Genomic DNA, 6705 nt, shown 5'->3' with positions numbered 1-6705 from the left:
GGCAATTTATCCATCATGCACACGGGAATATCAGCTGCAGCAGCTAATTGTGAAGTATTAATATTTTTCAAATACATCTCTCATACTAACTTCCAACATGTACCTGGCTCAATGTTGCCTATATGTTTAAAAAAATCTTTTTCCTTGTGATTGATAATGTGCTGATGAAGAGTTCATACAAACTCCACACAGAGATTCAATATAGAAATTATGATACTAACTAAAAGGCACTATTGATACTTGTCATTTTTTGCAATTGTTTGGTGGTTAAGGTGTGAGTAGAGAGAATTTTTGGTATTTCAATACCACATATATTTCACTGGGATCCGGTCTGAAGATCGACAGTGTCTGCCATACAAGTGGGTGCTGCGTCTGTCTGCCACAAATCGGTCCAGCGCTGAGGCTGTGTTGCCATAATAAGTCACTGGGTGCTCTGTGTGCCATACACGTGGGTGCTGCACCTGTCTGCCACAAATCGGTCCAGCGCTGAGGCTGTGTTGCCATAATAAGTCACTGGGTGCTCTGTCTGCCATACAAGTGGGTGCTGTGCCTGTCTGCCACAAATCAGTCCTGTGCTTGGGCTGTGCTCCATAATAAGTCACTGGGTGCTCTGTCTGCCATACAAGTGGGTGCTGTGCCTGTCTGCCACAAATCAGTCCTGTGCTTGGGCTGTGCTACATAATAAATCACTGGGTGCTCTGTCTGCCATACAAGTGGGTGCTGTGCCTGTCTGCCACAAATCAGTCCTGTGCTTGGGCTGTGCTCCATAATAAATCACTGGGTGCTCTGTCTGCCATACAAGTGGGTGCTGTGCCTGTCTGCCACAAATCAGTCCTGTGCTTGGGCTGTGCTCCATAATAAATCACTGGGTGCTCTGTCTGCCATACAAGTGGGTGCTGTGCCTGTCTGCCACAAATCAGTCCAGTGCTTGGGCTGTGCTCCATAATAAGTCACTGGGTGCTTTGCCTGCCATACAAGTGGGTGAAGAAACATGAGACCCAGGGCCTGATCAGCCATAAGGCTGCAGCCTGGATAGCTGAGTCCTGGGGGGGCGCAGCACTGGCACAATAGATGCTTAGGCTCTACCTACTACTGGAAGCTGCAGATTCCATGCAGATCGCATTGGAAGACGGCCCTTATAGGAGACAGATGCCAGGGGTATTACTAGACCATTACCCAGCGCTACCCAGAATGAGCATGTAACCCCCTGGCTCTAAGCATATAACCCCTATGGCAAAAAGCATATGTAACCCCTGGCAACGAGCATGTAACCCCTGGCCACGAGCATGTGACCGGGTCAGACTTCCGGTCAGCAGAGTCAAGGATGCCGGTGGCTTCTCCTCCCACCTCTAGCCACCAACAGCACCGTGGGCAGCTACATGGACATCTGTATGTGCAGGGCAATTTATCCATCAGGCACACGGGAATATCAGCAGTGGCAGCTAATTGTGAAGTATTAATATATCTCCAATACATGTGGGAGTGCCAGTAGTGTCCTCGGTGCAGAGGTGTAGGTGGTGTAATCAGTGCAGGAGGGCTGGCAGTATCCCCAGTGCAGGAGTGTCAGTAGTGCGGGAGATGTCCTCCTTGCACTTGGTTGATGGTACAGTGGACACTTCTGGCACTCCCGCACTGCCAGCACCCCACTGCCCTCTTTTTTGGAGGCACAAGTATTATTTATATATTTTTAAAAAGATTATTATTATATATATATATATTTTTTTTAATGGGATGGGAAAAAAAACCCCAAAAATTGCGTGGGGTCCCCCCTCCAAAGCATAACCAGCCTCGGGCTCTTCGAGCCAGTCCTGGTTCTAAAAATCCAGGGGGAAAATGGACAGGGCATCCCCTGTATTTTTAAAACCAGCACCGGGCTCTGTGCCTGGTGCTGGTGCAAAAAATACGGGGGACAAAAAGAGTAGGGGTCCCCCGTATTTTTTACACCAGCATCGGGCTCCACTAGCTGGACAGATAATGCCACAGCCAGGGGTCACTTTTATACAGTGCCCTGCGGCCATGGCATTAAATATCCAACTAGTCACCCCTGGCCAGGGTACCCTGGGGGAGTGGGGACCCCTTCAATCAAGGGGTCCACCCCCCAGCCACCAAAGGGCCAGGGGTGAAGCCCGAGGCTGTCCCCCCATCCAAAGGCTGCGGATGGGGGGCTGATAGCCTAGAGAAAATTGAAAGAATATTGTTTTTTCCAGTAGTACTACAAGTCCCAGCAAGCCTCCCCCGCAAGCTGGTACTTGGAGAACCACAAGTACCAGCATGCGGGAGAAAAACGTGCCCGCTGGTACCTGTAGTTCTAATGGAAAAAAAATACCCAAATAAAAACAGGAGACACACACCGTGACAGTAAAACTTTATTTCACACATGTCGACACACACATACTTACCTATGTTGACAGTGGCGTAACTAGAAATTTATCTCCCCCAAGCCAAAAACTTCTTCGGCGCCCCCCCCCCCATCCCCCATAATTGGGAGGAATAAAGGGGTAAATATGCGCGCGCCAGCAAAAAAGGGGGCGTGGATTCGTTGGGATGGGCGTGGTTTCGTTGGAATGGGCGTGGCATTGCAGGAAAAGACTACCTTATACCCCAGTTTTGCAACCTGCACGCCCAGACGTTGGCCACCACAGGAAAGAAAAATAATCCTGATTCATGCCCCTTACATTATTTGTAATTTTTCCTCCTTATAGTAATGCCCAGTATACATTATGCCACATACTGCAATGGCCCTTAGACAGTATGCCACACACAATAATGCACATGACACAGTATGTACACACCATAATGCCCCTGACACATTATGCCACACACCGTAATGCCTGTGACACATTATGACAGGAATCGCAATGCCCGTTATACATTATGCTACACACTGCACTGCCCCTGATACATTATAGCACATACAATGTCTGTGACACATTATGACACACACTGCAATGTCCGTGATACATTATACCACACACTGCAATGCCCGATACATTATAGCACATACAATGCCTGTGACACATTATGCCACACACTGCAATGACCTTGAGACATTATACCACAATGCCCGTGATATAGTATACCATACACCGTAATGCCTGTGACACATCGCAATGCCCGTTATACCCTATGCCACACACCGCAATGTCCGTTATATATTATGCCACACTGCAATGACCCTGAGACATTATACCACATACCACAATGCCCGTGATATAGTATACCACACACCGTAATGCCTGACACATTATGACACACACCGCAATGTCCGTGATACATTATGCCACACACTGCAATGACCCTGAGACATTATACCACATATCACAATGCCCGCGATATAATATACCATACACCGTAATGCCTGTGACACATTATGACACACACCGCAATGTCCGTGATACATTATGCCACACACCGTAATGCCCATTACACATTAAGTCCTACAGTAAGGCTTCTAATTACTTTTCAATTACCTGCTCGTTGTCAGGGGTTTCATGCACTGGGTGTCATGCTCGTTGCCAGGGGTTTTATGCTCTTGGTTCCATGCACGGTGCCAGGGGTTTTCATGCTCAGGGTGTCATGCTCGTTGCCAGGGGTTTCATGCACTGGGTGTCATGCTCGTTGCCAGGGGTTTCATGCACTGGGTGTCATGCTTGTTGCCAGGGGTTTCATGCACTGGGTGTCATGCTCGTTGCTAGGAGGTAGTCCTTGTTGCTAGGGCTGTGCTCCCAGTGCCACATATGTCTCCAGTGCCAGATATTCCCCCACGGTGCCAGGTACTCACATGCCCCCAGTGCCAAATATAGCCCCCCCATGTGCCAGGTACACATATACCTCCCCAGTGCCACATTATCCCCAGTGCCAGATATTCCCCCACAGTGCCACATTTGCCCCCAGTGCCAAAATATGCCCCAGTGCCAGATATTCCCCCCCAGTGCCACATATGCCCCGTGCCAGATATTCCCCCCCCAGTGCCACATATTGCCCCCCCCCAGTGCCACATATGCCCCAGTGCCAGATATCCCCCCCCGTGCCACATATGCCCCAGTGCCAGATATTCCCCCCCAGTGCCACATATGCCCCGTGCCAGATATTCCCCCCCAGTGCCACATATTGCCCCCCCAGTGCCACATATGCCCCAGTGCCAGATATCCCCCCCCCCCCGTGCCACATATGCCCCAGTGCCAGATATTCCCCCCAGTGCCATAAATGTCCCCAGTGCCAGATATTCTCTCCCCCCCTCCCTGCCAAATATGCCCCCAGTGCCAGATATTCCCCCCAGTGCCATAAATGTCCCCAGTGCCAGATATTCCCCCCAGTGCCATAAATGTCCCCAGTGCCAGATATTCCCCCATTGCCAGATATGCCCCCTCAGTGCCAGATATGCCCCCTCAGTGCGTCGTTCCCCCCCCTTCCTCCTCCGCCGCCGCAGCCGCCGCCGCTCCCCTGCTGTTAGGAGGGACACAGAGGGCACAGTGCGCGCCTCTCCTGTGTCTCCGGCGGCCGCGGGTCATTGTAATAAAGGAAGTGCTCACGAACGGCACTTCCTTTATGAGACCCGCGGCTGCCGGAGACCCAGGAGGGACACAGGAGAGGCGCGCACTGTGCCCTCTGTGTCCCTCCTAACAGCAGGGAGGAAACGAGACCGCAGACTGACATGCGGACGCTCGTCCGCATGTCAGTCTGCACTAAATCAGTGGCGCCCCCGCAGCCCCTCGCCCCCAAGCCACCGCGAGGGCTGCGGGGGCAGTAGTTACGCCACTGTATGTTGACTGTTTTCTGCCCAGCGATATCGGTGATCACACGGGCTCAGCAAGATCACTCAGCACACAGAGCTGCACCAGCGATGTGTGCTGAGCGATCTGTCACTGCCCGTGTTTGCAATAGAGAAAACATGGGTGATGACTAGATCTTTCAAGCATGCAGGGACGCACATCACTATCGCTATAGTCCATACACACATAGAGATTTGTGCTGTATTTCTAAGTGACTCAGCAAATCAATTAGAAAAGCAGCCCAAATCGCTATGTGTGTGTGATCGTATTCAGGTCATTCTGATGTACAGTATTGCCAGCTTTAGAGTCCAGTTCTTAATTGTGTAGGTGTGAAAATCTCAGTGTGAGAGGCCTTTGAAGTAGATTCCTTGGGGAATAGAGTTACAGCACAGTAACGTGTATTCTGGGTGGGGGAAGGGCTGCTGTCCTGGAATTTGAAATAAACAGTGAACTTTTAGCAATTCAGAGCCTCAGTTTATTAATGCAAAAATTGGGGTTATTTGTTACTCAGAGCACAGAGGTGAATGAAGTCTAAAGTGACATTAAAGAATAAGTTAATTAAAACCTAATAGTGCTACAAGGTAATGGAACATATTATAAGACTTTGCAATGATAAAATAATTCCAACTAAATAGTATAAATATACTGTAAGTTAGACAAAACTGAATGCAATCACTTGGATGCTTTGTACAATCCATACACAATTACAAAATACAGTGTTGCAGAGGTGACTACTTTTTTTTTTTAAACAATTTTCAAGATTGCATAACAAATGTAATACTAGGGTGAAGTACATGTTACAGATAAAATATAACAATTTAATTAATTTAAGCAGGTAGTCTAATTTTGATATTTCAAGCATTTGCAGAAAGGATGAGTACGATAGGTAAAGGGCCCTTTATGCAAATTCTATGCATTATTCGTTTGCGTACTGTCTTTTTTGATGTGTCGACATATGGCCTGTCGACCAATATTGGTCGACCTAATGACTATTGACCTTCTTTTTGTCGACAATATGATCCATTCCAATTACATGCAGCTGGCTTGTCCATTTCTTTCTATAATCACTGGCAGCACAGAAAATAAATGGTCTACATAATTATTACAGGTCTCCAATGTAAGTACGTTTTTCCAAAATGTATTGATGCCATCAATCAGTTGCTCTTTTGTCCTTGGCTTACATTGAGAACGAATATAACTTTTCATTTGAGACCACACTAGCTCGATAGGATTCATGTCCGGTGATCTGTGAAAAGTCAATAAAGGGAGAGAATTTAAATATGGAATATTTGGCATTTCATGCTTTACAGGAAGCATCAGTCTACAGGGCAAAACTGTACTTACTCTGGTGGTGTGCGTTACCAAATGATGCCTTTTTCCTCTATGAATTTGGCCGAAGCACTATGTTTTGGATCATTGTCCTGGAACATTCGATGTCCAGATGACCAATACTTTCTTACATACGGCACTAAAGTATCATTAATGATCATGGACTGGAAGAATGTTTTATCCATGATACCTGACGTAGAACAATAAAAAAAACAGGATTTTATATACCTACCAGTAAATCCTTTTCTCGTAGTCCATAGACTTACAGTAGTCACTGGACAGTAGTTCTAAATAGAAAATATTGAAAAACAACATAGTAATGTACATTACTACTGTACTTTATATGTACCTTCAAAAATTAAAATTGGTCCTGGGCCTCTGCGGGAGATACCACCCCACACATGTACTTTTAATGGGTGCTTTGGAGATGGCTTAAATGATAAATGGCCACGTTTGCGGAAGGACCTCCTTGCAAACCTCTCAAGTGCTACAGAAGTTTCATCTGTAAATATGACATTGTCAAAATTTTCTCCAATAGCAATCCATTGACGAGCCTGTTGAACTCTCTTTTCCTTGTTAACATCTCTAATCATGTGAGTCATCC

The 6705-nt window shown here is 47.2% G+C and overlaps 1 long non-coding RNA gene across 1 annotated transcript; it reads right to left on the bottom strand.

Annotated features, from left to right (window-relative positions):
* Positions 1-5866: 5866 nt before the first annotated feature.
* On the bottom strand, positions 5867-6557 carry LOC134980525 (uncharacterized). Its single transcript, XR_010190423.1, has 3 exons — positions 6451-6557; positions 6117-6291; positions 5867-6018 (listed from the first exon to the last, which is right to left on the bottom strand). It is a non-coding gene; the product is annotated as an uncharacterized LOC134980525 (long non-coding RNA).
* Between the last annotated feature and the right edge of the window lie 148 nt (positions 6558-6705).

Source organism: Pseudophryne corroboree, chromosome 12, assembly GCF_028390025.1.
Source record: "Pseudophryne corroboree isolate aPseCor3 chromosome 12, aPseCor3.hap2, whole genome shotgun sequence".
NCBI lineage: Eukaryota > Metazoa > Chordata > Amphibia > Anura > Myobatrachidae > Pseudophryne > Pseudophryne corroboree.
The sequence above is the reverse complement of the archived record's forward strand: the minus strand, read 5'-3'. Positions and strand labels throughout refer to the sequence as shown.